Source organism: Heptranchias perlo, chromosome 18, assembly GCF_035084215.1.
Source record: "Heptranchias perlo isolate sHepPer1 chromosome 18, sHepPer1.hap1, whole genome shotgun sequence".
Lineage (NCBI taxonomy): Eukaryota > Metazoa > Chordata > Chondrichthyes > Hexanchiformes > Hexanchidae > Heptranchias > Heptranchias perlo.
The window spans coordinates 26,516,851-26,535,700 of NC_090342.1; the positions used below are offsets into that span (position 1 = coordinate 26,516,851).

The following is an 18,850-nucleotide window of genomic DNA, read 5'->3' on the forward strand; positions in this document are numbered from 1 at the left end:
TGCTGCATTTGCACTGTGGAACGGGGCTTCCAGGGTATCACAGCACTGCAGCAATCCGTTCTCCAGCCGATCACCAGGAGTGCTGAGGCGCCGCCCCGGGATAGTGGCGCCATGGTAGTCGGACCTGCTGTCCTCTCTCAGGATGACAGCATTCCTGCTCCCACCCCTGCCACTCCGCCAGTGCCCATGTTGTTGCCTGCTGACCAGCCAGGCCAGACTGCTGCAGCCCATGCTGAGATGGTGCAGTCTGAAGCCGGGCCCTCCAGGCCCAGAGCTGCTCGAGGTCATCCATCAAGGCCATTTGGACGTTCCTCCTTGAAAGCCAACAGCCTTCCACCACCCATGCTCCAGCCATAGGGGAAGCACCTTGTAGGAGCACGAGGATAGGTAAAGGCACATGGACAACAGGCACTAAAGGAATGCACAAGGGTGAATGGTTCTGTTATGTTTGCATAATTTCATTTATTCATTGATAAATGAGACTTTGATTTTGCATTTGGTGGTGGTTTTTATTCATGCAATGAGCTGAGAGGGACACCAACGTGTAATGTGATGGAGGGCGATTTGATTGTCTGGTGTGAGGGGAAAGGTCAACCGAGAGGGCTTCCACTCCCTCACGCATCGCATCTTGGAGGTCGACGCCCGCTACTCTGGGAGCAGTCACGACGACTTCGTCATATGGCAATCCAACGTGCCAGCTATCTTTCATCCAACTTGGCAAGTCAAAGGAATGTAGGACTGTTGGTGAGTTGGGGGATATAGTTCCAATTATTGATAGGGGGCACGGATCAGGTGAGCACGCATAGCCCTTGCAGAGAAGGCGTGTAGTTCCTGCTGCAACCTTGCGTCTTCCTCCACCTCCTCTTCCGGCTCCACCCTCTCCTCCTGCTCCTCCTCAGCCTCTTCCTCCTCCTGCTCCTCCGCCTCTTCCTCCTCAGGCTCCTCCTCCACCTCTGGCTCAGGATCTTCTGCAGTCATTGGCAAAGGCTGGCGAGATGTTGCACATGTCGCCAGCAGAGGCCTGAAATGCGCCTGAGCTGTCGAAATTCAGTGCCACGGTGACCTTCAAAGCCACAGGCTCCTCGCCCTGCTCTGAGGCAGCAGTTGTGGCCGCACCAGTTGACAGATCTCGGCGACGGCTTCCTTGGTGAACCTCAGGCGTCGGATGCAATCCTCCTCGGCCATGTTGAGGTAAGAGAATTGATCCCTGAAGGCCCTCATTGGGTATGGCTTCATGCTCAGTGCCCTGCACCTCCTCGCAGCTTGACCTGCTATGCGTAGCCTCTCTGCATGCTCCCAGTCATGCTCAATGCCCAATGGGAGTCCATGGTTTTCAGGAACGTTGTTCCACCAGGTTTGTAACTTTCCATAAGGCAATACCTGCCAAAGCAATCTCAAAAGTAGTGTAGATACTCTCAATAAGAATAGGGAGCTTTAAAAAAAACACTTCCTACACCTCCAACAGCCAGAAGCAATAATCCAGCAACTAACCTGTAACACCTGCATGGCCCTTTAAGTGAAGTAATTTGCTACACTAGGCCACACTGTATTGTACAACTCTTTACCACCACATACAACCTTGCCATAACACTATAGACTCATTTGGCACTGTTTAATTTCAGTGTCCCCTACTGTTGGACAGTTGGAGGGTCCTTCAGGCACTGTAAGAAACGTTTAGATGGTCGGGGATAAGACTGTGCGTTGAGTTGAGCGTTAAGGTCCAAAATTGTGTGTATCACTTTAAATCAGCATTGCACACTGATTGCAGCTATTTTCTCCCTATTTTACATGCTTCCAGTGTTCGGAATTAGCGCATGCGCTAACTCCTATACCAAGATGGCGTCTGGCGCACGTCACGCAGGAAATGTGCGTGCGCATCCAAGACGCCATCTTGGATGTCAGAGGGGCCATGTAGCACCAAAACAATGGGAGCTACACGGCCCAATTTAGCGCCCGTACTCTTTTTATGTTTGAGGTGAGCACTGAGAGAAATGTGGATTTAGTGTGGAACCTTATTATCATAACTTCTTCTCGAGGAAGATGATGTTAGATGGCAGTCCAACTTCCCTTTAGCCCCTTTTTTTGCCTGCTGTGAATTGCAGTGCGCAATGACTTAGGTGCGTGCTCACATTCCCAAAATCCCAATCTGAGCTTGCCCATGCTGAGGCCCCATACCACCAGAAGATCTTTGCAATTTTGAGGCTATATTGTGCTCCATCTGAGGTATTTAGATCAAGGAAGCTACTTGTTGGAGAAAGATGTCATTAACAATCTTGTAAGGTGAAAGAATTTTGCAAATTTATTGTGTCATGTTACATACTGTCAGATTGTACCGAACATATCCAGACTATGAAGGGATGTAGAAACTTGTTTCTCTAATGTACTGAGTCAGTAGAAATTACTACTCAACTTGCTAAGTCTGACTGAATGAATAATTTGAAAAAGTAGACAGTCAATGGATGACCCAACTATCCAACAGTAGGGGACACTGAAATTAAACAGTGCCAAATGAGTCTATAGTGTTATGGCAAGGTTGTATGTGGTTGTAAAGAGTTGTACAATACAGTGTGGCCTAGTGTAGCAAATTACTTCACTAATTTCAACTAATTGCTTAATTTTATGTCATGTTTCAGCAATAATATACATCACTACAATATTATAAAAGACTAGAAACCATTCATGTTGATCTACGATAAAGACTGTTAGACCTTGTCAAGGTCATAGCTTAGTTTAAGACTGCATGGATCCAACAAAATGAGAATAACCTGTTAGAATGAATCATGGTTTGAATATACTTCTCCAGGTTCATTACATTCTCTTCCAGAGGAAAAGAAATATGGATAAATAACAATACACCCTAAGAAAGATAAGCTGTTACTGCTTGCTTTCTCGTGTCTCAAGGAAAATAACTGTCCCTATCATTGCAATTGGTTGAAGAGTAATGGTATCTTGACGTAACAATCCCTGAAACAGTGAATAGTAGATATTACTTTTTTTTTCTTTGAAAATCTTCAGCCAATCAAAGAAAACATAAATTTTCTATAGAACTGGAAAACAGATGAACCTAGTCAAACCACATTCTTGGCTCCTCAGATGTGGACAATGCAAAGCAAACTTAATTAGTAAAGATGCTGCCTGACCCGCTGAGTCTTTCCAGCTTTTTCTACTTTTGTTTCAAGAACATTCAATGTTTTGATATGTGTCACAATTCTGAAAAGGTACAAATAGCTTTTTAAGAGGTGCTGATAATCTTACAGAATGCACTGACCCTGAAAACGTCTTTTCCACTAAATCCACCAAACACATCTTTATAAAATAAATACATTAAATTCTCTTTTCTAGAAACTGTAATCTTCTTAAGTTGCACCTCTGCCATAGGGCACTGGACTGCAAACTGGAAAACAATAAGATTGGTAAGATGGAGTTAGAAGGTAGTAACAAAACGAATGGGTTCAGATGATCACAAAAAAATGACGAGTTTATACATAGTGGCTTTGATTTTTCGGGGGGGGGGGGGTTGGGCCGGAAGCGTGCGTGGAAGCCCAGTAGCAGGCGGCGCATCCAGACAGGTCAGGGACGTGGAGGCCCTGCCGATCATTTAGATAAAACTTCCCGGACTCCCACTGGACACCTGGCCAGATTCACTACCTGGCAAAGTGACATTATCCACCAGAATTCCCATCTACATAGACCCCAACACCAAGTATGCATGCAGGTATGCATAGGATGCCAGGAGAAGATTGTGGCGGAAGTGCGTGAATGCCAGTCCTCGAACACAATCGATCACGAGGAAAGCAGAAAGTCTAAATTTGTGGAAATCGCCTCAGTTCCAAGGCATATTTAGCAAATGCATCCACCCGCTTTATGCGATCGACCTTGACACCAGGATTTGGGATGAGGTCAGGGGTGCTCCAGATTGACAACTGCAAGCTCTTCTTGCAGCTGCGATTTAGTATGCAGGCTCCCAGCACTCTTTGCATAGGCCAGCTGCATTGGGCTGTGCTGAGTCCAATGGGGGCATTGAAAGCCTCAGGTATCTGCATCACAGTATACAGGTACGCCTGTCATTGCATTATTGACTCCTATATAGCAAAATGTATACATTATTTACTATGATTACTCACCATATCGATAGTAATAGGACAGAGGAATATCCAGCTCTGTATAAGGCACACTGAATCTCAAAATAAAAGTGTCCCAAATTTCCACACAGCATACCGCACCATCTTTGTACCAATGGAAAAAGATTTGAGCTTGCCGGTGGTCTGGAGAGGCATTTACACGAGGGTTTCCTACGTCAACTGCGCTAGTGGCCTTCATTATAATAAATTAAATAAGGTCACAAGAGCCAAAAAGTGCAAATGAGTTTGGGAGGATCGATTCTGGGAACGGAAACCAACATAAACAGCTTCTGCCCCATTTTGCTGCCAAAAAAAGTTACATGCCCTGATTCTACTCTGAAATTATACCAAAATTCTCCCTCTAGGTATTTACAACCTGACTATACAAAACATTTATTTAAATATGAAACAATTTAATCCCATTTGGGAGTCACAATATATTTTACTTTCAATCAACACACAAAGCCACTTTTGTCACAGTGGTAAGTTTGATTTGAACGGGGCTGCAGATTCAATTGCTACAACGCTTACTTTAAATCAGAGATGTTTTGCTTGAAGAGATTTTGGATGGCTTAAATTACCAAAATTTATTTTGGTCCACTTTGATGTGTGGCTGTTGAGTGCAATGGAGGCATCTTCAGAGAGATGCGTCAGAGGAGTGACTGAGGTACACATGTTGAATAGGGGAGAGGGTACACATGCATTTTAAAAATTATTTTATTTATGGTGCTGAGTGGCAGCAATAATCATTCAGTGACAAGAACAGGTTCTGATCTTCAACAACACTATCAGTATCATGTGGAAGTAGCCTTCAAAGTGCTGACTGTGTTTGGAATTTTGTAAGGATCCTTTTCCCTTGTTTTAATAGACCCCATGTACTTTATTATCATTTGTCCAGCTCTGATTTCCCTTCAGACGCTGTCCTTTTTGTCCTGCATATACCCAATCTCAGCACTTTCCTTTGGCTCTATTCCTATTTAATTTTCTGGCAGAAAGCTATTTTTAATTGTGCTGAAATCAGTCTGTCTGTACTTTGTAGTGAATCATTGACATTAAAGTCCATCGGCTTTTGTTAAAACTAATTCATCTGTAGCCAATTGAATTGTATAGTTGTAGTAATTTAAATTGGCCCTTTTCATGAAAATCAATGAACTATTTCAATTTACACTTTGACTTGCAGTAACAGTGCAAGCAATGGCAGACAATAGGCATAATTTTTGTCTTGGCACAGGAATACAAATGCAATTTGCACCAGGACGAGTCTATTTTTCTATAGGTTAATCGGTGCAATCTGTTGTGCAGTAGTTTCTACTTGTGACTCCAATATGTGCTGTCCTTGTCTCTGAGTGAAGGTGTGTCAGAGCAAAATGCTTTCTTATTCTGAAGTATCCTTAGCTGGTAACATCAGTTGGTTATTTGTTTTAATGCAGAGCAAATTATATAAAGGGGGAGAACAATATCAATGTAGAAGCAGAGGTGGCCATGAAGATAGAGGAAAAGAAGCTACTTGAACATTAGATCTCCCTCAGAGTGATCCACCATGCCCACAGACTAGCATTTCAGCCCTCACTATCTACATATGAAAACTCTCTTGAATATCTAGGAAACATGCAGGTGGATCTTAAAGCGTTTCTATTTTTGCAGAATCCCAACGCATCTTTTTATGTTAGGGTTTCCGCCTGCCCCAGTGACATGCCCCTGACCGTGGACACTTTCCCAGGGTCAGGATATTATGCAGACCAGTTCCCTTATGATTCTTGCATTTCTCACCATCCATCAGGTTAGACCACCACTATGTTTCTCAGACAGCTTAATGGCAGAGAACACGGTGCCCATAAGTATCAATGCTGTCATAAAACATACATATTATTACCCTATCCAATAATACAATTCCTAAAATTAATAACAAAAGCAAAATACTGCGGATGCTGGAAATCTGAAATAAAAACAGAAAATGCTGGAAACACTCAGCAGGTCAGGCAGCATCTGTGGAGAAGGGTTTGTGGAGAAAGCCTGACTTGCTGAGCTTCTGTTTTTACACCTAAAATGAATTGTTGGTACATTCATGTTGATTGCAGCCTGTGTAGTCTTAACTAAATTGATAACTTTTCTGCGATTGTGGTGATGTCATCACCCATATGGCAGCACCTGAACTATCTCTTTAATCTATTTCTATCTAGGCTTCCTTGGAGGTTTATTTTCATTCTGAATGTTTTGCTCATTGCTGACCGCCTCAGTCTGGTTTGTTTCATGTCTATATTTGGTGAAGATCTAGTTTATTAAGAGCTCGCTTGTGGCCCTCCTGCTGCTGATGCTCCCATTGCAGCCTCGATCGTTCTGTTGACCCTTTGCCTGGAAATTGGTGCAAAGTTTTATATGAATTAGCAGATCTCCCATGGTGTTGCTCACATTCAGAGGACACACTGTTTCATAACAATAGGAGTGTTATTAACAAAGTGTGATGGGGAAAGTGTGACATGAAAACTGTCAGTGATCTTGGATCATGGTGCAACCTCCTTCACATTTGGTTCTTTTTCTGAGAACATGAAGTCTCCTCAATAGAGAAGAACAATAAATTGCTGTTTGACCTCAAAATAATACAAAGGCTAGTGGTTCAGTGGCCTCTGAGGCATCCTCATGGAGAGTTCTCAAAGCAGTAATGTGGGGGGCATTTTATAAGCTAAGCTTCAGCTAAAAAGGAAGAGAAAACAGAGAAATTGTCTATGCTATCAGTTCTACCAGATGGAAATGCAACACATAACTTTTCACTTGGAAGAAAAACTTAGAGAGCTTTTCACGAACAGAACGAACAGAGTTCATGCAGTTTCAAGCGAGTCAAAGATTCTTTGACCGGGCAGAAAAAACAAGAAGCCTGCTGACTAGACAGCTGAAATAAGCAAAAGCAGCTGCAGCAACCCCAGGGGATAGGGAAGCTGTAGACAGACCCAAATGTAAATTAAAGGAATTTTGTATTTTAAAGACTCCTGTATCAGTCTGGAATCCCAGACAGCAGTCCCAGTTTGTGACTGATTTTTAGTCGGTCTTAAAATTTTGAAACTGGACCAATCCCTAGCTGATCAATTAGAATGCCCATAGAGCTGAGTTGAGGTGTAAAAAGGGTAAAGAGAACATTGGGGGGAGGGAGTGGGGGGTTAGATGGGTACACAGTGGAATTCTGTAAGCAATTCACAGTTGGCAAAGAGGAGGAACCCTACCCACTACTGTAGTTACAGTCACATCTTGTTGTTAAATGTTGTCTGCAAGGTACTGGTAAAGTGCTCGCACAGCATATGGAATTGGTGCTTCCACATATTACAGACAGTGAACAGGTTAGATTTGTAAAAGGCCATTACATCTCAAACATGCAGCAAAAACCCACACTCCATTGGACACTGAGAAGGCATTCGATCATATAGGGCTCGAATTTAGCAGGCCTGCGGGTTCCCAGCGGGTGGTCCTCCGGGAGCGTCGAAAACGCGGACGGGTAATTGTGCGCGTCCCCCACGCGATCGCGGGATAATTGGACCCATTAAGGCCTGCTTCCGGGTTCTGCGCTCCCCAGCTGCGAGCCGGCCGGCTGCGCATGCGCAGTACCGTCGACGCGATGTAGGAGCTCCAGTTAAAGGGGCAGTCTCCCAAAGCCCCTCCTGCTGCAAGCAAGAGGTCTGGGAGAATGGCTCAACCAAGGGGAAAGGCTGCGCCCCGTTTTTCAGATCTGGCACTGCAGCTGATGCTGGAGGGCGTGAGGAGGAGGAGGGAAACACTCTTCCCTGAGGATGGGCGCAAGTTCCCTGCCGCCGCAACCAGGAAGGCATGGGCAGAGGTGGCGGCGGAGGTGAGCAGCAGGGGCAACACCCCAAGGACTTGGGAGCAGTGCCGCAAGCGCTTCAATGACCTGACTAGGTCTGGCAAGGTGAGTACACCAACGCACCCTCCCACATCCCGTCCCCACCATCACGCCAAGCAGATCACAACCCCCTCCTGCACAGCCACCACTGCGCTCCATCAGCAATCATCACAGCCACTCATTCACCATCCTCGCCGTGCACGCAAGTACCCACCGTCCCTGACCCCACCCGAACACTACCACACACCCCAATCCCCATGCAATGGGATGGGCACGTGGCCCACACTTCCTCCCATCCGTTCCGCGCCACGCTCAACCCAACCACACCGATGCTCGATGCGTCTCACGATGCAAGACGCACCCACTCACACATCTGTGTTTTGCCTTCACAGGAGAAGAGGAGCAAGAACAACCGCGAAAGGGCACGCACCGGAGGTGGGCCGCCGCAAGTGGTGGAGCTCACCGACGCAGAGGTGGAGGCGCTCGACCTCGCCCGCACGCGACATTGCCTGTCGGTGGCCGATGGCGAGTGTGTCGCTGCCGAAACGGCCGGTAAGGGAAAGCTGACACTCAACACCCATGATCGCGAGTGACCGTATCATCACCTGCCATCAGGCGCACTGTCAAGTTGGTCCACATGCCTCAAAGTGCCCTCTGTTCTCTTGCAGGTGCGTCTTTGGATCAAGCGAGCATGGAGGGCGATTCCTCAGAGGACATGGCGGTCTCTGAGGGTGCATCGTCACATCAGAGCCAACCATCCACCAGCGCAGAGACACGCACCTCGGTGGGTCCCCCTCGCCAACTAGTTGGGGTAGCACTTGGTGAGTCACTGCGCACGAGTGAGCATGAGCAGACCCTGGTGGCAGGGGCAGCCGCGGAGGGTCCGCGACGGAGGGAGCACTCATCTCCAGGCTCTGCTCAGCCGGACCCAGATGCTGAACCCAGGGGGCCACCAGAGAAAAGGAGAGTCGTCGAGGGCCACCAGCTAATTGCTGAGGTGCTGGCAGAGGTGCCGCGCGCATTGTCCACAATAGCGCAGGCGATGGAGGAGTCCACCTCCTGCATGTGGGCATTGGTGGCGCAGGCACAGGAGGGTACCGGCGACACAGTGTCGCGGGTAGGTGCGGGACTGTCTGCGGTGGAGGACAGGCTGGCCTCCCTCGAGCGTCACGCACAGCTCCACTTCGAGTCCTTGCAGGCCCTCACAACGTCGGTACGGATTCAGGGTGAGCAACATTCCGACGCCACCAACAGGCTGAGGGATACACTAGGGGTGGCCTTGCAAGGCCTCACACATGCCATCCAAACTGCCGTCCAGCAGGGTGGAAGGGGTGATGTGGGCCGAGGCCAAGAGAGGGATGATGGTGACCGGGGACATGGAAGCGGGGACGCCTCTCAAGGCGTCCCCACGTCCCACCCGTCGCCCACCTCTCAACCACCACCCGCAATGGTGCCTCCTCTCCAGGTGGCCGAGTCTGCCCCTGCCCCGGTGCAGGAGGAGCAGTCTGTGGAGGTGCCCTCACGGGCACCGAAACCCAGGGGCCGTCCGCCAAAAGCATCTACCCGGTCAAGGCAAGAAGACGAGCAACCTGCCACTACCTCTGCTGGAGCCACAGGGGTAGCACCACGTAGGGGTTCCCGGAGAAGAATTCCAAAGGCCTTATAATCACAAAGGGAATACACCAGGGTGTTTATTATTTTGTACTTTGTTTCTTAAATGATGTCACATTCCACATATTAAATAGTCTATTCTCACCACTCCTGCCACCTCTCGTCCATTCTTCCGCGGCTTGTGCAGTAGTTGCGTTCCGTGGAGGCCATCATGACGGCAAACACCTGCTGCCACCCATTGGGCACACTGCTGTGGGTGCAGGATTACTGGCAGCACTCTTCAGTGGAGGGGGCTGGTATGGCCGCTCGCATGTGCAGGTGAGGAGATGCGAGCGCCTCGCAGTGTCTGACTCTAGGAGAACCGTTGACGTATGAGTGCGTCCCTGGCCCGGCGACCATCCCGGTGAGTCGCGGCTCGGCGCATGGGTCGTCCAACATCCTCGGGCGCGTCCTCCTCCTCCGCCTCCTCCGCCTCCGCCTCCTCCTCCTCCTCCTCCTCCTCCTCCTCGCCCTCGCCTTCCTCAATGTGGGTGGCGGGTGTGGATGGGGCCTCCTCCAGCGGCACCCCTCTCTGTTGGGCCATGTTGTGCAGGGCACAGCAGACAACTATGATTCGTCCCACTCTGAATGGTGTGTATTGGAGCGCTCCCCCAGAACGATCAAGGCACCTGAAGCGCATCTTGAGAAGCCCTATGGTCTGCTCAATTGTAGACCTGGTAGCAGTGTGGCTGTCATTGTACCGACGCTCCGGCTCGGTGATGGGGTTCCTCAGAGGTGTCATGAGCCACGTGTGGAGGGGATACCCCTTGTCGCCGAGGAGCCAGCCGTTGCCGGCGTTGGGTGCCTGCAGGATGGGCGGGACGGCGGACTCCCTGAGGACGAAGGCATCGTGGCAGCTGCCGGGGTATCTGGCGCACACGTGTAGGAATCTCTGGCGGTGGTCACAGATGAGCTGGGCGTTCATGGAGTGATACCCCTTCCTGTTGATGAACAGCCCTGGCTCATGCGGAGGTGCCCGTATTGCGATGTGGGTGCAGTCGATTACACCCTGCACCCGTGGGAAGCCGGCCATGGCATGGAATCCAACCGCCCTCTCCATCTGGCTGCGCTCGTCCATGGCGAAGTTGATGTAGTGGGAGGCCCTGCGGAACAACCCATCGGTGACCTGCCTTATGCACTTGTGTGCAGAGGACTGACAGACCCCGGTGATGTCCCCGGTGGCACCCTGGAAGGAACCGGATGCGAAGAAGTTGAGGGCAGTGGTGACTTTGACGGCGACAGGTAAGAAGATGCTGCTTGGTCCATCAGGGAGCAGCTCGTCGTTAAGGAGGCTGCAGATGTCGGCGACTACCTGGCGATTGACTCTGAGCCGACGTATGCACTGCTCCTCGGAGAGGTCCATGAAGCTGAGCCTCGCTCTGTACACCCTGTGCGGAGGGTAGTGCCTCCTGCGACGCATCTCTCTCTGCGGTTGCCCTCCCTCCTGCTGTGCAGGTGGGTGTGCCGCAGCACCGTGTTGGGGGGCCCCACCTCTCCGAGGCGGACGGCGTGGACTGCGAGGCTGCTGGGGCTGGTCATCCTGTTCGTCCTCCGACGATGTCAACGCACCACCCATCTGGCAGGTGTTGGTGTGAGGGGTTGTGCAGGGTAGGTGGGTGGGTCCTCGGACTGGGGCTGCGGTTTCGTGTCGGTCTGTCCTCTGGCTTGGCGGGGGTTGGTGGAGGGCAGGGGTTGCCCTATGTGACGCGGTGGCCTCCTGCGTGGGTGAGGGCGCTCCCCCGTGGAGCGCACCTTGGCACCTGGCACAGGCTGCTGGCTGCAACACGCCTGGTTTGAAGGGTCCTGTTTCCCCCAGTGTGGGAAACTGACTGCTTTGACCGTAAAATCCCACACTTCCTCTTTTGACAGCTGCTTCAGCTCATTAACTGACCACAACGAGCAAGTTAAGTGCTCTCAAGTGGAACCCCGCTGGCTTTAATTGCCTGCGGGATTCCCACCAGCGGGGCTTGCGCGCGCAGCCCCGCACGTCAGCGCGGTACCCGGAAGTGGCCGGGATTTCGTCCGAATCCGGTCACGTGATCGGAGATCGGGATTTTCGGGGCCCCCCCGCTGGAAACCCGCAGGTAACCCGACCCTAAAATCGAGCCCATAGAGTGGAGGTACCTGGATAAGAATTCTGTTTGTGCTTCAGTCACATTAAACAGTGTCTATTACCCTTCTTTTGAGTTGGAGTGGCACAAGACAGGGATGCCTACTTTCCCCGTTACTATTTGTAATGGCAATGAAACCTCTAGAAATTGCCATAAGGAACAGATCTTTCATTTACTTTTTCATTCATTGTTTCTTGTCTCTGTTTATTGGGTTAATTAAAAAAGAGGATGATGGGGTAGAACAATGGTTGAATTTGTACCACATTATAGGATGCTGATGTTATACGTGTTGCATTAGATATCAGCTTATGATTCTATTGTTAAATGTTTCTTATTATAGCTTAAGACTCATTATAAAATATTTTTAATAATAAAAAATAAGTTGTTTCCTTTAACAAAGCTAAATCTTATACAGTAACACTAGACAAAACAATTCTCTTATTAACAAGGATATCTCTGACTATGGTGAAAACTTGCAGGAGCAAGAATTTATTTCTCCAAAAAGTTATCGAAGTTGTAGGTTACATTTGAGAAAAAACAGTGAGATTCATCATAACAGCATGAATCTATTTTATCGCTACTCGCCATGCATAGCAAACAACTTAGGATGATAACCTGCTCCCAGGCCTTCACCAATATTGCTATGAACGAGTCTTTACAAGGTGCAAAACAATGGTGCTGGGATATGTCTGTCCTTTAGGGAGGGGACTAATTTTTAGTCAGTTTCTCTCCACTGTAGTACAGCTGCTTACATGATCCTGGGGTATTTTGAAAGTATACTGTATTGGAGCACTAAGATGTTGTTGCATGGTTTTGAGACTGTTTTGGCCCATAATTTGCTAAATTACTGGCAATCTCAGCTGTACTGCTGTGGAGAGAAGCTGAATAAAGACTAGCTCCCTCCCTAAAGGACAAAGTTATATCCCAGCACCATTGTTTTGCACCTTGTATAGGATAGTTCATAACAATATTGGTGAAGGCCTGGGAGCAGGTTATCATCCTAAGCTGTTTGCTATGCATGGGGAATAGGAATAAAATAGATTCATGCTGTTATGAGCAATTATTAAATAAACATAGTCATTATCATTGACTCATTTTCTGGTGGTTCTATTGCAATATATAACACAATAAAGGATACATCATCCCTGTGTTAAGGTTTATTTCTAATCATTTTATTCTATATGGATTTATTTTAAATGGAATTTGATTTACATTGCAGCAGTTCTCGTTACCGTTCATCCCTGCTTATAAATCAAGCAAAGTGCACAGACTGTGGCTATATTCCAGAAATTGATTTGCAGATTTTTTTGAAGAGGAATTATGTAGCTTTAAACATATATGTTTGGAATACCAGTATTCTTAAATTGTAAGCTTTACCATAACATATATCAACAGGGGTGTTAATACTGATAGGCCTTCTGTTTCACAGGAACTGAATTTCTTATTAGAGAATCTTAAGTTCATAGGTGCAATAAATACAGCTACCAAACATATTCAGCCTCTAAAAGGATATTAAAATATTGATGGCAAACATGTATTCTTATAGATATTAATCTGACATTCAGCTCATAAAGGCTTAATGTGTCATTGTTAGCATTGCTGAATGTCATGAAATTTTTAACTGTACCTGCGGGAACAATTGTGCATCTGTTGCTACTCTTGAATACTTTCAGGACTACTACTCTTCACTTTTGCGATAATGGACATTAGCCTTTTGAAAACACCTTAGGTCAAACAAAAATTAAATTAAAAAAATAAAAAATATTTCTTCCATGTTGCAATTTGTTCTATGGTTTTGCATATTTTTCTACTTTTACTTAATAATCATCAGGAGGAGGGGGCTGCTCTTTCTACTGATGGGAAAAGAGTTGCCAGACAAGTTGGCCGGCACCAGTTGGCAGATGGGGCCGAGGAGGTCAATGCAAGGAGTATTGCGCCCAGGAACTGGTTGCAATGCCACAAGAAATTCAATGATCTGACTACAGCTGCTAAGGTAAGACCCCTACTTACATCTCTCTTATGCTCTCACTAGCACTGTACCATCTATAACCCCAGCAGTCACAAGCCTTCCCTCCCCCACTTTTCATCACTCTCCATCAATCACAGCAGCACACTTCACTCAACCTCCTTCTGCTGCCGGTGCCACACTCTGCACCTGCTACTGACCTCACAATTACTTCCCTCACTTCCCCACACTTGTGCCATCTTTCACACACCAGCAACACTATTCTACTTTGACAGGCACAATTTCACAACCTTTCACCAGGCCACAAACTAACACATTTCCTTTCTTTTTGCAGGACAAGCTGGCACACAATCAGAGAAAGCAGGCACAGACAGGGTGGGGTGGGGGGGGCACCATCAACCCGGTCCTCTCCCCATTGGACGAGGCAGTAGTGGAGATCATTGGCATGAGGTGAGCCAGGAGCGTTGCAACTGGTGAAGCTGGAGGACATAGTGTTTGACTATCTTAACCTCTTTTTCTCTTCTCACCGAAATATCTTCCTAAACACACTCTGCATGACAAAGTCGTGCTGCTTTGAGCTGCTACTCAACTGTCTCTGCTTATCCTAACTGCTAGCCCTTGTCCCTCTCTTCCTTTTATAGATCTAGCACAAGTCATGGGCCCAGCTGCAGCAGACAGAGATGAGGACAACCCTGCTGAGCACACGCTGTCACTGGGATTTTGGATGGGGTCTGTGTCCAGGCCAATTGCCGGGTAGAAGTCCTGCTCCACCATATATCTGGCAGAGTGGTGGCCTAGCAGGATGTTCAAGGCTTTCATCTCTGAGCAAACTTTTAATGAAGATGATTAAAGCTGCTATTGAAGATCTAAGCAAAATAGAAGAAATCATGCACAAAAATTCCAACTTTATCAAAACCATTTTAGGGACTTTAAATAGGTGTACACAGAATGAGCAATGACATTTCTCCTTCAATGTGTCCCAATGTATGTAGTGGATTTTCATAAAATAGATTTTTCTGCGACTTTGTAAAACCTTATTTTCACCAGGTGGTGGAGTAAATTCTAGTTTTGTGGTACAAAATCATTTCAAATGTGAGCCTGTTATTTGGCAAATGTTTGTGTGTATTTTCACAGTTGCAGAGAGTATTTAGTACTCAAGGGGTTGGTGTCTTTTTGTAGTGTCCATTATATAATTGTTGAAAACATTGGTTGTTCATTTTTAACCAGGATGGTTCATTAACATGAGTCCTAAAAATGGAAGCTTTAAAAGCTTACCTTCCTTGTAATGTGGCTTTGTTTTGAACAATTGATCATTTACCATGCTCCAACATACTTGTCTGGACTGATGGAATTTGACAGTTTAACTAAATTAATGGCATGATATGAAACATTTATATAATAAATTTGCTTAAAATTAAAGAATTAATCATCATTATCATTTTGTGTTGAAAATACTGGCAAACAATTTATTAAAGTACATTTTTTTAAATCTGCAAAAAAGGAAAATATAAAAGAGATTTCTATATGCCCTGTACAGACAAATATTTAAAATCCTTATTCAGACATATTTTAAATTTACTGGCATTGTGAAATGTTAATGTGAAAAACTGAGAAATCAGAGTTTAAATTTGGAGTGTAAAATATCATCTCCCTCACCATCAGATCCTGTCTCTGAATTGTAATTTTAGCATTGCTGTAGCAGAATAATGTAAGAAATTACAGTTTTAGCTTGCAAATAATGCAAATAAATATAATCTGATTAGAACTGCCTAATTCTACTATGATATTTACTCCTTGCAATTTAGCAAAATCTTTGCAACATTTCATTATTGTTGTGAGGTAGAACTTGTCTACAATTCTAAAGGCAGAAAGGAAATTTATTGACAGCCCATAAAAAAACAACTGCAATTAGTTTGCCTTGGATTCAATTAGGCAGAAAGCAAAATGAATAAAATCGTATATCACTAACAGAATGACTTTACAACAATGCAAGTATTAAGTAAGTGAAGGAATCATTGTTTATTCCTTTATTGCCTCTGTGCTGCCAACAGCACAGTCCTCAGCCTGAAGATAAACCATATAATAAGATAAAGTTAAATCAAGTGATGATAACATCAAATGGAGCTGGGGGGGGGGGTGCCTACATGGAGCAGCTGGCTAAAGACATTTTTAAAACAAGGTTGTTAATTTTGATCAAATCTAAATTAAAAGCTATTTAGATTTAAGGACTTGATGTAAAAGGTAAAAATGTAGTCAAATCTGAGCAAATTCCAATTAAATTTGCTTCCTATAAAATACTTGATATATTCTCAAGCTCTATTTATGTTGCAGCAATAAATTCAGATTTATTCTAAATTGACTGCTGTTTTGATTTTAACGCTCTATGTCATTTTTATCTAGCTGCCAGCATCCAACTGTGTTACACAGAAAAAAAAACAGCTGACATATTTAAAACTAAACCCAAGTGATCTCATTGTTCATTGTTTTTCAAACTTTCCTGGGTGGGGGCCTTCCTGCAATTATTGACACATTCCTCAGGACCCCTTGTCCTAATTTCTAAAAAAAGATAATGTCAGCTACCCAAAGGAAAACAGCTTTATCATATCAGAAAACAATTTTCTTAGTATATATAAAGCAAATAATGTGATCATAAGTCAAAAAATGCATAAGATACAGAATGAAATACAAAATTCTCAAGACATTGTGCCTGACCCCAGACAGAAAGAAATCTGAGGGTCTTGTGTCCCCCTCCTGAGATAACTTCTTAGACATCCTAGGGTCTGTGGACCCCAGTTTGAAAACCTATGCCATATCTGCAGTCCTTCCTGTATTTTATTGGATAACTTACCTGTAAACAGATATGGGCAGCAAAATAAAAACATAAGTTATTTGCAGGGGTAAGACAGAGTACATCAGGCCTATTGAGGAAATGACACTTGTGAGTTAATGAGGTCTCAACATAGTGTAACTATTTTATTTCTTTACCATTTTACAAAATAAATATCATAGCAGTTCATTATTTCTATACTTTTCTTGGGGCATTTTCACTGAAGTAAGCATGTAAGAAACTAGACTGTAAATTAAATGTAGGAAAATTCAGGAGAAATGTTAGTGTACATGAGATGTCCAATCATGATCTTGGAGCAATGCCACGTAACTTATTCACTGCTCAAAGCAGTTCCTATTTATAGCTGTTCTGAAGTTGCAGCAGTTACCCATTGGCTAACTCATTGGACCCCAGTTATTAAAGAATACTGTACTTTTAACACATTCTGCAAATTTTGGATGTCAGTGAGTCTTAAATGATGCAGTACAGATCATTTTTATGGTTTCCACAGAACTTTCAAAGGAATTCTCAGTCACAATATTTGAAATTTAAAATAAATATTTGTTTCTGTAGTGGAGACTTTTCCAGCAGACTCAGTCAAGTTTTCAGCAGTCTGCTTCTAAGCCTCTGTATCCTGGTAAAAGTCAGCATATAAAGTTAGAGCTTTTCTTTCATTAATTAGGTGGCACAGCAACAGAGTGTAGCTGGAGGCTACAGTGCCAAGACTGTCCCATGAAATTGACCATCATAGCTAATGGGAGCACAGAAAGACTTTGAGAAATCTGTACTGGTATCTAGTGGGGAAGTAAATTTCCTATAGTCTAACACATTTTCCAAAATCTCTGGTTTAACCAGTTATGATTAGCTCCATGTTTGAACCAGGGTCAGAGATCCAGATGAGTGAGAGGGAGTTGTACAGGCAGGAGAAACATGTGTGAGAAGCTTTATTGTTTGTATTTGGTGCATACTTTTTGGATAGATACAAAATACCATGCTGACTTTTACCAGGATACAGGGGCTTAGAAGCAGACTTGACTGAGTCTGCTGGAAAAGTCTCCTAAAATTTTTATTTATGTAGTATCTGCTGTAGTGCTAAGTACAAAACACTAAGTGAATAAACCTGATGATTAATATTGTTCATAATGTTGCTGACCCTTATTCAGATCCTTGGTTTAGTGACCACATCTGATTGGAAAATGCTTGAAGAGCAGAATCTTCAAGAAATGCTAGCCTTATTTGTCATCATCAGCGTCCTGCAAAGCTGCAGAAAAAAAAACTTTCCTGGAAACAGTATAGTCCAAGGCTATTCAGACTAGTGGTTTGGATGAGAATATCATGTTCAATGCTGGAATCCATTCTTTACAACATCAGAGATTTAATTAAACTGTCAAGTCTCCCACAAGATCATGACTGAAGTAACACCAGAAATTTCTTGGATTTAAAACAGACCTTCAACCCACTGCAACTGCACCATTTTTATTTTTAAGAATTGCTCACCTCAATGATATTGGTGACACAATGATGTCAAAAAAATATAATTGTGCTTCCATCTGTGTATAACCATGATATAGTGATTTATAAGATGTATTTTCATGGCAATAATATGTTTTTAATCTGAATAAATTTTATAAATTATCTATGTTGCTCTTGGTTCTTTCTAACCAAATCCAGATTTTGCTGTTCACATTCGGTGGATGGTACTAAAGGTGTTTTTGAAACTTCTCCAATCAAACAGTTTAATATTATTACTAAGTGTCATGAAACAGTATAAATTCTGTTCAGTATACACTTGGATGAAGTTTATATAAATTCTTAATCTGAATTAATACTGGGCAGATATCACATAAAGAACTGCGATGCCAATATAACATGAAACTAAGAAATGAGGGGGGAAATTAGGCCGTTTCAGGCAGTGGTAGCGCGATGCGTGAACTTCGTGCTGCCTGCTACTTACCATGATATCTCCATGCAGCCAGGGCAACATGCACTGCTGAGAGGCCACACAGAGAATGAGGAAGTTGGAAATGGGGCGTGCACAGCGCACGTCATCAGCAGCCTGCATTTCTTAAAGGTGCAGGCAAATTTCAAATGGCAGGTACACAGCTTACTTGCAGGAGGGAAAGATGGCCACGAGAATAGCTGGACCAGGACGAGAGAGGGCTCCACGCTTCTCGGATGATGCTCTGGAGGCCCTGGTGGAAGGCATGGATGAAAGGAGGGCCAACATGTACTCATAGGGTGGCCGGAAACCCTCCAGACTGCAGCTCCACAGGCATTGGCAGGCTGTGGCGCAGGAAGTAAATGCCAGGAGCATTGCACCACGCATGT

The 18,850-nt window shown here is 45.2% G+C and overlaps 1 long non-coding RNA gene across 1 annotated transcript in view; it reads left to right on the forward strand.

Moving 5' to 3' along the window:
• Window positions 1-18,117, forward strand: part of LOC137334691 (uncharacterized) — an 84,031-nt gene extending 65,914 nt beyond the window's left edge. Inside the window, exons 2-4 of the long non-coding RNA XR_010966208.1 lie at window positions 13,561-13,722; window positions 14,030-14,145; window positions 17,686-18,117. This is a non-coding gene — a long non-coding RNA (uncharacterized lncRNA). The remainder of the gene's footprint in view (window positions 1-13,560; window positions 13,723-14,029; window positions 14,146-17,685) is intronic.
• The last annotated feature ends 733 nt before the right edge of the window (window positions 18,118-18,850 follow it).